The sequence below is a fragment of the Periplaneta americana genome, chromosome 1 (assembly GCF_040183065.1).
Source record: "Periplaneta americana isolate PAMFEO1 chromosome 1, P.americana_PAMFEO1_priV1, whole genome shotgun sequence".
Classification (NCBI taxonomy): Eukaryota; Metazoa; Arthropoda; class Insecta; order Blattodea; family Blattidae; genus Periplaneta; species Periplaneta americana.
In genome coordinates this window covers 4,172,276-4,187,584 of record NC_091117.1, presented here as the reverse complement: position 1 = coordinate 4,187,584, position 15,309 = coordinate 4,172,276, and the positions used below count along the sequence as shown (strand labels likewise).

Below are 15,309 nucleotides of genomic sequence, written 5' to 3'. Positions count from 1 at the left end.
CATTTCACTGACACTTTAGCACACATTTCACTGACACTCTGTAACACATTTCACTGACACTATAGAACACATTTCATTGACGCTATAAATTATCACTGATCGGAACTGTTCACTGCACTGTAAAACCATAACTTCACTGACTCACCTCGCTTCACTGATACAACAGTTCAAATAAGTCAAATAATTACACCCTTATGCATACTTATAAACAGAACTACATTTAAACTAAACATTTCTAGTCTAAGGCCCTCTTACACGCTAGTTTGAAATAATTTACAATTCAAACCAAGGAAGTAAACACGTCAGCCTAGATAAATACATGTCACCTTAAAAATTAAATGTTGAATGTCACCTTAATTTTAATTTTCACTTTATATACAACTTTTTAAATTATTCTTGAATCTCCTTAAGGAAGGACAGCCCTCAAAGACCGCTGCAGGTAGGTCATTCCAATCATTTATAGTTCTATTTAAAAATGAGAATTTACCTACATCCGTTTTCTGTTTCCTACATTTGATTTTAAAATCATGATCGTTCCTACCATAGTACGTTGGCTTTTCTAACCGAGCCGTTATGTCTACCCATGCTTTCTGACCTAGATGTGCTCTATACAATGATGTTATTCTAGTTTTCCTACGTCTGTTTTCCAAAGTTTCCCATTTAAGTTTAATGATAATAGGAATTCCATATGTCCCTGATTTCCTGGAGGACTCACACTTTCTTGTTTGTTTCGTAATACAGAATCACTAGGCACGTATTTTTAGCAAAAATTGCAAAACTCATCGATAAATCACATATATACATATTTAAATTGACAGGTCTTCAAATTGCAGTATGGTACTGAATAGGTACTCTGGAAGGTTAAACAAACAATAAAAAAAGAAAGATAACAGAGTGACCTTATTTTGCTACTAGTCCAATAAAAATGCTAACCTATAATAATTACTTTTATAGGTTGATCCATTTGCTTCGATTTAATAATGCACCTTGCTTCTTAACGCAAATTATCATTCTCTTCTTTTCGCCAGTATTTCGTGTAGATGTCCCGATTTTGTTTAGAGAAAAAGTGGAATGCCCTTAATCATATAATATTTGATAGGCTCTTCTTTTATAGTATATAATTAGATTATAACGGCCAACAAAAGTGAAGTTTTATTACCAAGTGGGTCAAGTTAGATCACGACCGAGTTAATGAAGCTACTAAGTCTGCAAAGCATAAGTCTGATTTCGTGATTATAAAAATTAATTACAATAATATTAATACACTTTATTTTTCTTCATCAAACGAATACGTGCATTCGGTTGAAGAGAAACCTCGGTACACCCATTTTCTATTGCACGCGACACAAACTTCCAACATGGGTTGTTAGGTTAGCTTCGCTCGTAAATGCTAAGTCTACAAAGCGTAAGTCTGATTTCGTGATTATAAAAATTAATTACAATAATATCAATACACTAATCCTTTCTCTTAATCAAACTAATACGTGAACAATACGAATCTAACCGACTAACCTATGCTAAATAATTCATTATCTACCGGTAGTAAGTACATTTTACACATGCATATTTACCTGTTAAAAGTTATTCCAGGATTTTTTTTTTTTTTTTGAAAATCTGTTTGTGCAGCCATACTCAGCACATGTGGGCATATTGAAATTAGTTCATTTATTAATTAAAACAACGATGCAACATCACAATCAACTGCCCATGTGCTAACCGGGAGCCCAATGTTTTGGTAGCATCATAATGGCGACTGTCCACAAAAGCGGCTTCATCTCCAAGCTGTTCATGTCTACCTATGCATTCTGTGCTCGTTGGGTGGATCCCCGGTAACTTTTGATAGCCATAATGCCACCAGTGTTGCCAACTCAGAATTCCATTTACCGCTGCAGAAGCTTAAAAAAACCGCTAAACTGTAGTTAAAAAACTCCAGATTTTTCTTAATACATCATTTACAAATTTGCAATACAGACTATATAGTTTTTGGAACTGGAGAATTTTAGGTTTAAATTTTTTTTAAAATTATAATTTTTATAATACTCTGGAAATTGAGATAACACTCACATCTGCCCATAAGTTTGTTGCGAATGGCAATATTATGTTGCCGAAGAACAGAAAAACACTCGCTACTATTTTTTTGTGTATAATTATCAGCATGGGTAATTAAATCTAAATATTTTGCATTTAATATCACGTTACGCCATTTACATCGAGCTTTCGAACCATCACCGGTAACTTCTTCCACCCAGTCTTTCAACACATCATGATTTTTTCACACATCTCTAAACTTTTGTACGTATGGAGTTTTATGCGGCATATTTCTTCAAACTCTGGTTTATCATTAACTAACATTGTCTGCAAATACATATAAAAAATTATAAGATTTTACAGAAAAAAAAACTTAAAAATATTATCTCTCTCTGCCTGGAATCATAAAAAACGCCAAATAAATAGCTATCCGCTGACGGTAAAATTCTGTAGCTGACCATAGTCCTAAAATCACCAGATTTAGCTACAAAACCGCTGACTTGGCAACACTGAATGCCACTTCCTTTTGTAGCGCATGATCAATAGAATAAATTTGATTCCTGCGCATGCGCTTGCAAGTCTTTCCCCCCCCCCCCCTTGACTCATCGTGTGCATTAAATTGATAATGTTCTACAAGATTTGTAGCCTTGAGTCTGCGGGCTGTTGTTACGTAATGCTTGTTAACCCTTCAGTACTCACGGCGTAATTTGTGACACCAGTACTCGCGCGGACTACTTTTGTAATCCATCTCTTCTTTTTAATAATCAGTTCTTTTTCATGTATGAACATGTAATTTTATATAATATAATAGTACATCAGCTGCTTGTCTATGCGGAAGACGTAAATATGTTAGGAGAATTTTACTTGAAGCAAATAGAGCGATAGGTTTGGAAGTAAATCCCGAAAAGACGAAGTATATGATTATGTCTCGTGACGAGAATATTATACGAAATGGAAATATAAAAATTGCAAATTTATCTTTCGAAGAGGTGGAAAAATTCAAATATCTTGGAGCAACAGTAACAAATATAAATGACACTCGGGAGGAAATTAAACACAGAATAAATATGGGAAATGGCTGTTATTAATCGGTTGAGAAGATTTTATCATCCAGTCTGTTGTCAAAAAATCTGAAAGTTAGAATTTATAAAACAGTTATATTACCGGTTGTTCTTTATGGTTGTGAAACTTGGACTCTCATTTTGAGAGAGGAACATAGGTTAAGGGTTTTTGAGAATAAGGTGTTTAGGAAAATATTTGGGGCTAATAGGGATGAAGTTACAGGAGAATGGAGAAAGTTACACAACACAGAACTGCACGCATTGTATTCTTCACCTGACATAATTAGGAACATTAAATCCAGACGTTTGAGATGGGCAGGGCATGTAGCACGTATGGGCAAATCCAGAAATGCAATAGAGTGTTAGTTGGGAGGCCGGAGGGAAAAAGACCTTTAGGGAAATCGAGACGTAGATGGGAAGATAATATTAAAATGGATTTGAGGGAGGTGGGATATGATGGTAGGGACTGGATTTTTCTTGCTCAGGATAGGGACCAATGGCAGGCTTATGTGAGGGCGGCAATGAGCCTCCGGGTTCTTTCAAAGCCAGTAAGTAAGCATAATAGTAACATTACCACAATGGACTCAGTCTAGTTGGAAATACAGACTGTCAACAACAGACTCATTGCAAATCAAGATTTCAGGTATAACTCCCTGTAAAGTTGATTTGAATAATTTCGAGGGAAAAATTGTTCCGGAGCCGGGTATCGAACCCGGGACCTTTGGTTTAACGTTAAACCAAAGGTCCCGGGTTCGATACCCGGCTCCGGAACAATTTTTCCCTCGAAATTATTCAACAAACTCATTGTTTATTTTACTTCCTAATATATATTGTCAACAATGGACTCATAGTGTACATTCACTCCAAAAATACAGATAGTCAGCAATAGATTTATTGTCTACTTTGCTTCCAAATACTGACCGCCAACAATGAACTTACAATTTAGTTCATTCGTAATCTACTTTATTTCAAATTGTAGGCCCCTAACAAGTAAACCACAACCTATAGTCGCGACGCTGTTATTCCCGGCGTGACTCCTCCTCTTTGCTTACGTCTTAGGAAGTGAAGGCTCTATACAGGCTAGGTAGGTAGTATCGTTCGCCATTTTTGTTCTTTCGTTGCCGAGCTACCATACGAGGAATCTATTTGTCCCACTGTTAAACATTATCATATGGTAGCTCCTATGATAATAAATCAAACGCACTGTAATTTAGCAAATAATTGAGCGGCAAATAACGTCTTCGTGTGCTTTCTGCGAACGCCAACGAAAGAGCCAAAATGGCGGGCGATTATATTATGTATTTATCGAGTCTTAGGAAATGCATGAGCGAATCACAAGACGCACACGTAGCCGACCGGCAACGTGATTGGCTGACGGAAATTAGAGCGACGGGACTATAGTTTGGTTTACTTCAAATGCAAATCTCCAACAATGGACTCATAATCTACTTTACTTCAAAATGTAGGCCGCTAACAAGTAACTCACAACCTAGTTTACTTTAAATGCAAGTTGCAACCAATGAACACATAGTCTACTGCAGTAGGAAGATTCGAATCTAGGATCTCTCAACAACGCTTGTTTATTGTTGACGGTCTGTATTTGGAACTCATACTCTCATTATCACAGCCACCACAAGTGCTGTTTTCACGGTTAGCCAGGTTTTGTTCCTCAGAAGTCTTCAATTTGGTTAGTGTCTCGTTTCCAGATCGTCAGTAAATATGCTCTTCCTGTTATAATGCTCTGTGTAATTTTTGTGCCGTCCGGAGTGATAACAGTGCACTGTTTACATGTGGCGTGTTTGCCAGCAGCGCGGCCGACACAGTTCCACAGGGGGCCGTGGATTACGTGCATCGCTGTGAAACATACGCACAGGATGGCGTTGTGACTTGTCGTGCCCCATTGATACCCATCTTTGCTGATGTACTGGCACTAAATATGAATTGTATATGTATGTATTTATTCACACTGCAGTGGGTATATACCCGGTGGCAGTGGTAACTAATTACACTCACTAATGACAATAATAAACTTATTAATTAAAAATACAATTAATAATAATACTGCAAATTTTATTTCAACTCAACAATAGATTTTATTCTTCCAACAATAATTCCTTTCTACAATTCGCCTTAAACGCTCTCGTCAACAATTGGATTTTCACTCAACACAGTATTCGTTATAGCACTCCACTGATGACAATGACAATTTACTTGGACTAGTACGAACAACAATGAACTGTTAATCTTAACTAATATTTACAAAGCACTATTTACAAATCAGAACTATCAGTTCTCAGTTCACAGTTCTTCTATCTCAGTCACTCGAGTTCACAGTATCTCGAACCACAGACCTTCAGAGACAGTTCACTGTACTCGAACTCAGGTCCCTCCAACTGCGGTCCACTGCACTCGAACTCAGGCCTTCGGATGCTGACGCAGATGCGGACGCACACTCGAGTCGAACTCCGGCACACAAGTCTGGCTTGCTTGCTCTGGCTTACTCACTGACTGAATAACTGAAAACTGCTGTCGTTCCTTCGCGACCGTAATTTATAACCACAGCGACGTAGCCTCGAAAGTTCGAATTCGCGAGTCTTCCGCTTCGACGGATTTCTCGGCCTCTCTAGGCAAGCAGAAGATGCGCGCGCAAACTCCCTCTCCACTCTCTCGCCGCGCGCCGTCCCAAAGTGCTCCGCGCGATCTTCTCTCTTGCGGGACGCTGGTCGTGAGTTCGAATCTCACGTCGCTGTCACAATACTAATAATTAATACTAACAACAACAACAACAACAACAACAACAGGGAATATACTAAATTAAATGAAACGATCACTTAAAATAACATTTGAAATATTCTACGAGGGGGATCCAGGAAATAACGACCGTTTTGTTGTAATAATTAAAAAAAAAAATATTTATTTGAAAAAACAAAGTCTGTTACATAACTGAAGCTTCCTTTACTTCTCTACATAATCACCACCTACATTTAAACATTTGTCGTATCTGTTCACTAGCTTTAGAATTCGCGTGTTATACTCCTCTGCCGCCAGTTCATTAAGCCAGGTGTTCACTGTCTTCTTCAACTCTTCATCACTTCCAAAACGATCCCAAAAGACAGTAGCCATGACTTTTTGTGTTGAGAGAGTCTGTTTGAATTTTCTCGGTTTCTTGGGTGATGAGGGATGATGCCACTGACGTGATTGGCGCTTGGTCTCTGGGGTGTTGTGAGACACCCAGGTCTCATCACCAGTCACAATTTGATCAAGAAAGGCGTCTCCATCTGTGTGATATCGCATCAAGAATGTCAATGCTGAGGCCATTCTCTGAGTTTTGTGTTGGTCACTCAGTTGCCGTGGAACCCATCGTGCACGGATTTTGTGGTAGCCAAGATGTTGCGACACAATTTCACCAAGCAAAGAACGAGAAATGTCAGGAAAGGCAATATGCAATTCGTCGAGTGATGTGCGCCTGTCTTGCAAGATTCTGTCCTTCACTTTAGTCTTCAGGTCTTCTGTGATGAGTGATGGACGTCCGGGTCGAGTTTCATCGTGGACATTTGTTCGCACATTGTTGAACATTTCGCACCATTTTCTCACATTTCTTTCATTCATTACAGTATCACCATACACTTCTTTCAATTGCCGGTAAATTTCTGCAGGTTTCAAATGTCGGGCATTCAAAAGTCGAATCACACTCCTCACCTCACAGTCGGCGGGATTATCAATCACGTCGTTCATTTTGAAGTAACACAAAATGCACAATGGCGACTTGTTGCAACCAGTACTCACAACATTATGAGAACACATGTTAAGGAAGCCAGTTGACCTTCAAACAAGGAAGGGGAGTCAGCTGCGCGGCGGGTATGCGCGAACGGTCGTTATTTCCTGGATCCCCCTAGTAATTTGTATCTTAAAACTAAGATCGAACTAAAACCCACGAGTATATGTTCATATCTGCACAAGTACCTTTCAACATTACACTCATTTCGCTGTCAACTCACTCACTGCACTGGAACTACGACACATTTCACTGATTCTATCCTGATTTCACTAACACTTCAAAAAACATTTCACTGTTCAAATTCTTTGCACTGCCACTATAAACTATAAAGCTTCACTGACAGGAACACGTTTCACTTACACAGCACACTTCACTGACACGACATAATTCTTCACTGATACAACACACTTCACTGACACAACATAATTCTTCATTGATACAACACTTCAATAACAACATATCAATTACACCCTTTAAATACTGTGTATAATTACCGTCTATTAGTAAGGTCCTTAAGCCTATTTTTAAATGCATTTTTGGTTGTTGGTAAAGCCTTTAGTAGGTCTGCAGGTAAAGCATTCCACTCCCTGATAGTACGATTGAGAAAAGAAAACTTTCCAGTGTCCGTCCTCTGTCTTCTTTCCCTCAATTTATATGAGTGGTCGTTTCTTGAAGAGTAATTTGGCGGCTGCAACCTATTTTTTATTTCACTCCACGCAGGCTCACCTCTGTATGTTTTGAACAGTGTGCATAATCGAATAGGAACAGTAACCGTGTTCCTTAACACACGTGTTCGGTTCGCTGATATTTGTTTCCTTTTTGTTACAGGTGAGTGCATGCTGCATTTGGGTGGAGAGGTGAGAAAACAATACAGTATAAGAAATGCGTGGAGGTAAGTACTGTCTTCCTCCGACGAGTTTAGCGCTGGACCTGAGGTATTCTTGCCATCGGTGCGGGGGGTTGCAGGTAGATTCTTTTGTTGCTACAGCCAAGCCGAGCCGAGCGGAGTGGGAAGTATTAATCGACCAAAAATATGCAGCCTTCAGTTTCTAGTAGCCCTAGTGTGTGAATATTTCTTATACATATTGTTTACTTAGGCCCATATGGTTTTGTTATTAATATATTGAATATATTTTTGCAATTTTTCCTCAAACATCTCCCTGATGTTAGCTATGTTATTATTATATGAATTACTCATATTAAATATTTCACCATTACAAGTCATTTTTAAGAAAACATGCCGTGGAAAAATTTTTTGGTTTTATTCTATTGGAATTTTAGAATATGTGTGATTGGTATCGTGAAAAACAGATTCCTATAATGTCATGCGAAAATCATTTGTTGATGATATCTTAAAATGCAAATCAAGTAGTTTTACTTCTCAAGTGAGTTCAGCAGTACAGTATATTTAAATTGATTACTTTACAAATTTAATTCAATTCTACTAATCATTAAATTTTATAGTATGATTCTTCTTTTCATTTATATTATTGTAGTTGTATTATGATTTTTCTTTTTATCTATTTTATTGTATTTGTATTTCTAGTGGTATGATGGCCTTAACTTCACCAGAATAAATAAATAAATAAATAAATAAATAAATAAATAAATAAATAAATAAATAAATAAATAAATAAATAAATAAATAAAAATTTCTACAATACTTTCCTTCTCTGAACACGTAAGTACGAATGGTTGTATCTCTATCGCGCCAAAAATACGTTAGAAAACTAATAGGCATACTGCTCTCGTAAATTGGGCGAATGTTTTCAGTATGATTGTACTTCCTTCCAGACTGCCGCTGTCACTCTCCCCTCCCACTCCAGTACCGCGCTAGACTAGTCGGAACCTCATTCCTCTCAGCACTAAACTCCTCACAGGATGACAGTACAACAGTTGAATTCCCAGGAAAAGCTCGTCTTGTTTTGTTGTGGAACCCCCTGTATAAGGGTTCGAATAGGTAGAAGACACCGAGAATAGAAATGTTGTAAGGTAATTCTTGGGGCGACAGCCCACGAAGGGTCAAGGCCGACCAGCTGCTGTTTTCACGTTCACATGCTTCAGCAGAGGTGAACGATCATCGGACCAGTACGGAGTAACGTGTGGTTTTCGAAACCTGATTTCGTTACCTAGCGTAGCTTCCCAAGTGCATCAAGATGCTGGGTGGCACCGGTCCAATACACTGGCCGAAATTTCTTGAGAAAACTTCTTCCCATGAGGACTAAAACCAGCGCTCATTCCGCATTGCGTGTCCAAATATGATGCCTTAGGCCACGACGCTACGACGCGGGACAGTATTTTGTGAATTTGTGAAAGAGAGATCTGTGATCGTAGAGGACATATAGATATTATAGACTATTTTACTAAATTAAAATCACCGAGAATATGATGGTTCGCATAACCTTATAGCTATTCGTTTAGGTCGGTATTGGAGTCCTTCATGTTGTCATGGCAACTGTCAATGCTTTTTTCTTCATAATCGAGTTCTATCGTAGGCAATCTAAAATCGCGGTCGAGGGGTTAGACATAGATTCATTAATGTATTACAGCTTCGTAAATCGCTTTTTTGTTCGAGTTTTAAAGTTCGTGAGATTTATTTTATTATCAGTAAATAATTAGTTCATAGAAATCAGTTTGGTAATTAAATTCAACTCTCAAAATGATAGATTAAATGGCGATCTTACTCGTGTTAATTATGTAAGCATGTGCGGATTACAGCTGTTTCGGTGCTATTCGACACCATCCTCAGAGCCTACTAGATCTCGGCACTATCTCAACTTCGATGCCTGTTGTGTGGGTGCGTTCGTGTGATGAAGAGTTGTGTCAAATAGTGTGTGTGTTCTGAAATTGATCTGTGTGTTGAGAATTTGATTGAGGTGTGTTTTAGTGACTAGATCTCGGCGCTATCTCAACTTCGCTGCCTGTTGTGTGGGTGCGTTCGTGTGATGAAGAGTTGTGTCAAATAGTGTGTGTGTTCTGAAATTGGTCTGTGTGTTGAGAATTTGATTGAGGTGTGTTTTAGTGACTAGATCTCGGCGCTATCTCAACTTCGCTGCCTGTTGTGTGGGTGCGTTCGTGTGATGAAGAGTTGTGTCAAATAGTGTGTGTGTTCTGAAATTGGTCTGTGTGTTGAGAATTTGATTGAGGTGTGTTTTAGTGACTAGATCTCGGCGCTATCTCAACTTCGCTGCCTGTTGTGTGGGTGCGTTCGTGTGATGAAGAGTTGTGTCAAATAGTGTGTGTGTTCTGAAATTGATCTGTGTGTTGAGAATTTGATTGAGGTGTGTTTTAGTGACTAGATCTCGGCGCTATCTCAACTTCGCTGCCTGTTGTGTGGGTGCGTTCGTGTGATGAAGAGTTGTGTCAAATAGTGTGTGTGTTCTGAAATTGATCTGTGTGTTGAGAATTTGATTGAGGTGTGTTTTAGTGACTAGATCTCGGCGCTATCTCAACTTCGCTGCCTGTTGTGTGGGTGCGTTCGTGTGATGAAGAGTTGTGTCAAATAGTGTGTGTGTTCTGAAATTGATCTGTGTGTTGAGAATTTGATTGAGGTGTGTTTTAGTGACTAGATCTCGGCGCTATCTCAACTTCGCTGCCTGTTGTGTGGGTGCGTTCGTGTGATGAAGAGTTGTGTCAAATAGTGTGTGTGTTCTGAAATTGATCTGTGTGTTGAGAATTTGATTGAGGTGTGTTTTAGTGACTAGATCTCGGCGCTATCTCAACTTCGCTGCCTGTTGTGTGGGTGCGTTCGTGTGATGAAGAGTTGTGTCAAATAGTGTGTGTGTTCTGAAATTGATCTGTGTGTTGAGAATTTGACTGGGGTGTGTTAATAAACACGAGTAAGATCGCCATTTAATCAATTATTTATATTCAAGTGTTAAAAGTAGTGTACGAAAGATTCAACATGGATTCTCAAAATGAATTTTCCCAAAGTCGAGGTGTAGTTAGATTACTTTTCTGTACCCGAAAATGGTATATTCACTCCATTTCATCAAAATTCTTAGACCCATTTTCGAGATAAAATGTATAAATGGACAAGAATTACTTGTTCAATAGTATTTCGTAATATACAGTATCTATGGGGATATGGGTTTATTGTTAGTACAGTAAAACTTCGTCTATTTATTGCACAAAATACCAAGGACTACAAAGAAAATCGTCTGCCCTTGGTTTGAAGTAGATAAGTCATTGATATTGTACAAGGAATAGGCCTATTTATATATCATATCTATTAACATTGGATAAATATCCTCGATAGTTGATGAATATAAATAAAATACGTTCAGTAGTTACAGAGAAATTGCTGTACACACACACAGAAACGGACGGCACGCCGAAAATTATATTCGGCAACAGATGCTAGGAACATAACATAAACGAAAAATAGTTAAATCGACATTTTTTTTACTAACATATACTTTATATTTTATTACGAACAGTAAAATAATATTAAGAAGCCTGTATACAAGGCACGTCAGTTTACTTGGAACCGTATTCACTTTGTGAGCTGAATGTTGGAATTGGATTTCTCGTGTCTGTTCTCCCTGAGTGTTATGCAACTGCGGCGTCACAGATCTGTCTCCTACTTGGACTGTGGCCTTATTACTGGAGAGATCAATGCATGAAACGGCTCAACTTTGCGGGGGCGTTGACTAGTCGCGCCGTTTCCGAAACCATTGCGTGACCGATTTATAGGAAGTGAAACAGATGTGTCTTAATTCATAGATCTAATGTTAGGACTGACGATCTCATTTCATAGCACGATTACGGTAGTAGTAGTAGTATTAGTAATAATAATAATGATGATGATAATAATAATAATACTATCACCTTTACTTTTTAACTTTGCTCTAGAATATGCCATTAGGAAAGTCCAGGATAACAGAGAAGGTTTAGAATTGAACGGGTTACATCAGCTTCTTGTCTATGCGGATGACGTGAATATGTTAGGAGCAAATTCACAAACGATTAGGGAAAACACGGGAATTTTACTGGAAGCAAGTAAAGAGATAGGTTTGGAAGTAAATCCCGAAAAGACAGAGTATATGATTATGTCTCGTGACGAGAATATTGTACGAAATGGAAATATAAAAATTGGAAATTTATCTTTTGAAGAGGTGGAGAAGTTCAAATATCTTGGAGCAACAGTAACAAATATAAATGATACTCGGGAGGAAATTAAACACAGAATAAATATGGGAAATGCCTGTTATTATTCTGTTGAGAAGCTTTTATCATCCAGTCTGCTGTCAAAAAATCTGAAAGTTAGAATTTATAAAACAGTTATATTACCGGTTGTTGTTTATGGTTGTGAAACTTGGACTCTCACTTTGAGAGAGGAATATAGGTTAAGGGTGTTTGAGAATAAGGTTCTTAGGAAAATATTTGGGGCTGAGAGGGATGAAGTTACAGGAGAATGGAGAAAGTTACACAACACAGAACTGCACGCATTGTTTTCTTCACCTGACATAATTAGGAACATTAAATCCAGACGTTTGAGATGGGCAGGGTATGTAGCACGTATGGGCGAATCCAGAAATGCATATAGAGTGTTAGTTGGGAGGCTGGAGGGAAAAAGACCTTTAGGGAGGCCGAGACGTAGATGGGAAGATAATATTAAAATGGATTTGAGGGAGGTGGGATATGATGATAGAGACTCGATTAATCTTGCTCAGGATAGGGACCAATGGCGGGCTTATGTGAGGGCGGCAATGAACCTCCGGATTCCTTAAAAGCCAGTAAGTAATTAAGTAAGTAAGTAAGTAACTAAGTAAGTAAGTTTCCATGGTAACACGATTGAAGTTTGAGTTTATAGGAGAAGCTTTAATGTCAAAACATTACAATGTTTTATTCGTTGTAGGCCGAGTGTAGGCGTTTCACGTCAAAGTGGACATTCGCCATAGTTAACAATGTAGACAGAAAAAAAAAACTAGAAACCTGTTTCTTTTTGCAGCATTGCGTTAGCCTACAGTTTCATTTACATTTTTCATTATGATAAAGTGAAACACGATTATTCACAATAATATACTGTGGGGACGATTCGTGAAAAGTTCTTGAAAAATAGGAATTCATGGATTTGTTTGCATAGGCCTAGTTGGTTCGAGGTGAATTTTTAAATTTAGGCCTACTCTTTTTTACCGTCCAATGTTCCGGTCTCTTTATTTGTTCGCTTAACAACGTCAAATGTGTGTTATTAGCTCTGGAGAAACCAATTAAACAGAGTTAAATATTAGAACTGTTTCACGTACAGGGCCTATCGCATTTGAATTGTGGTGTGCTCTTCCAATACACTGTCTCTTGTCTCTTCATTCGCTGGTGACATCTGAAAGCTAACTCGCACAGCCGCTTCCTCGATTTCCTGGTAATACATCACGTTTCTGAATACATTCATTTCCTCGCAATAAATTCTGTCTCGGTTCCGTGCATGGCAATATTCAGTAACAAGAAACACAGCTCGCCGAGAGGGAGCTGCCGTACACTAGTTCTGACACCCGGTTCGTGTCCTGGCAGGTTTCTGGAGGTGTTTGTGGTGAGGAAAGTGGTATGTAGGATTTTTAGAAGGTAAGGGAAATGCCTGTTATTAGTGGTTGGTCTCGAAAAACCTGAAAATTAGAATTTATAAAACAGTTATATTACCGATTGTTCTGTATGGTTGTGAAACTTGGACTCACACTTTGAGAGAGAATCATACATTAAGGATGTTCGAGAATCAGGTGCTTAGGAAAATATTTGGGGCTAAGAAGAATGACGTTACAGATCTGCAATGAGATGCTTTCCTGCAGGAGCATCTGCAGTGAGACGTTTTCCTGTTGGAGCATCTTCTTGAGACGCTTTCCTATATGAGCATCTATAGTGAGACGCTTTCCTGTAGTAGCATCTGCAGTGATACGCTTTCCTGCAGCAGCATCTGTAGTGATATGCTTTCCTGCAGGAGCATCTGCAGTGAGACTTTTCTCTAGTAGTATCCGCAGTGAGACGATTTTCTCTAGTAACATCCGCAGTGATACGTTTTCCTGCGGGAGCATCTGCAGTGAGACGCTTTCCTGCAGGAGCATCTGCAGTGAGACGCTTTCCTGCAGGAGCATCTGCAGTGAGACGCTTTTCTCTAGTAGCATCCGCAGTGAGACGATTTTCTCTAGTAACATCCGCAGTGATACGCTTTCCTGCGGGAGCGTCTGCAGTGAGACGCTTTCCTGCAGGAGCATCTGCAGTGAGACGCTTTTCTCTAGTAGCATCCGCAGTGAGACGATTTTCTCTAGTAACATCCGCAGTGATACGCTTTCCTGCGGGAGCATTTGCAGTGAGACGCTTTTCTCTAGTAGCATCCTCAGTGATACGCTTTCCTGCAGGAGAATCTGCAGTGAGACGCTTTTCTCTAGTAGCATTCGCAGTGAGACGATTTTCTCTAGTAGCATCCGCAGTGATACGCTTTCCTGCAGGAGCATCTGCAGTGATACGCTTTCCTGCAGGAGCATCTGCAGTGAGACGCTTTTCTGTAGTAGCATCTGCAGTGAGACGCTTTCCTTTAGTATCGTCCGCAGTGATACGCTTTCCTGCAGGAGCATCTGCAGTGAGACGGTTTTTTGTAGTAGCATCTGCAGTGAGACGCTTTCCTTTAGTATCATCTGCAGTGAGACGCTTTCCTGCAGGAGAATCTGCAGTGAGACGCTTTTCTGTAGTAGCATCTGCAGTGAGACGCTTTCCTGCAGGAGCATCTGCAGTGAGACGCTTTCCTGCAGGAGCATCTGCAGTGAGACGCTTTTCTGTAGTAGCATCTGCAGTGAGACGCTTTCCTTTAGTATCATCTGCAGTGATACGCTTTCCTGCAGGAGCATCTGCAGTGAGACGCTTTTCTGTAGTAGCATCTGCAGTGAGACGCTTTCCTTTAGTATCATCTGCAGTGATACGCTTTCCTGCAGGAGCATCTGCAGTGAGACGCTTTTCTGTAGTAGCATCTGCAGTGAGACGCTTTCCTGCAGGAGCATCTGCAGTGAGACGCTTTTCTCTAGTACCATCCGCAGTGAGACTTTTCCTGCAGGAGAGTCTGCAGTGAGACGCTTTTCTGCAGGAGAATCTGCAGTGAGACGCTTTCCTGCAGGATAATCTGCAGTGAGACGCGTTCCTGCAGGAGAATCTGCAGTGAGACGCTTTCCTCCAGTAGCATCTGCAGTGAGACGTTTTTTCTGCCGGTACATCTACAATGAGACGTTTTTTCTGCCGGTACATCTACAATGAGACTTTCTGCAGGGAGAACTGCAGTGAGACATTTTCCTGCAAGGATTTGCGATCTTGGTGAGGTACTGGCCTACAGGGATATCCGCGTACAAAGCAAATGTCTTCGTAGACGTGAAATAGCTCGCTGCTCAGTTTTACCAGAATCCCTTCTTTTGAGAGACAAGATTCTTATACCTTCCCTAGAAATACGATTGACTCTAGAAATGA

General features: G+C 39.5%; 1 protein-coding gene and 1 long non-coding RNA gene across 2 annotated transcripts in view; both read left to right on the top strand.

The window, feature by feature from the left end:
- Appl (amyloid-beta-like protein) overlaps positions 1-15,309 on the top strand; it is a 592,304-nt gene that overhangs the window by 69,446 nt on the left and 507,549 nt on the right. The gene's annotated exons all lie outside the window — the stretch shown is intronic.
- LOC138699600 (uncharacterized) overlaps positions 1-15,309 on the top strand; it is a 123,765-nt gene that overhangs the window by 36,477 nt on the left and 71,979 nt on the right. The window contains exon 2 of the long non-coding RNA XR_011332048.1: positions 7,696-7,724. This is a non-coding gene — a long non-coding RNA (uncharacterized lncRNA). The remainder of the gene's footprint in view (positions 1-7,695; positions 7,725-15,309) is intronic.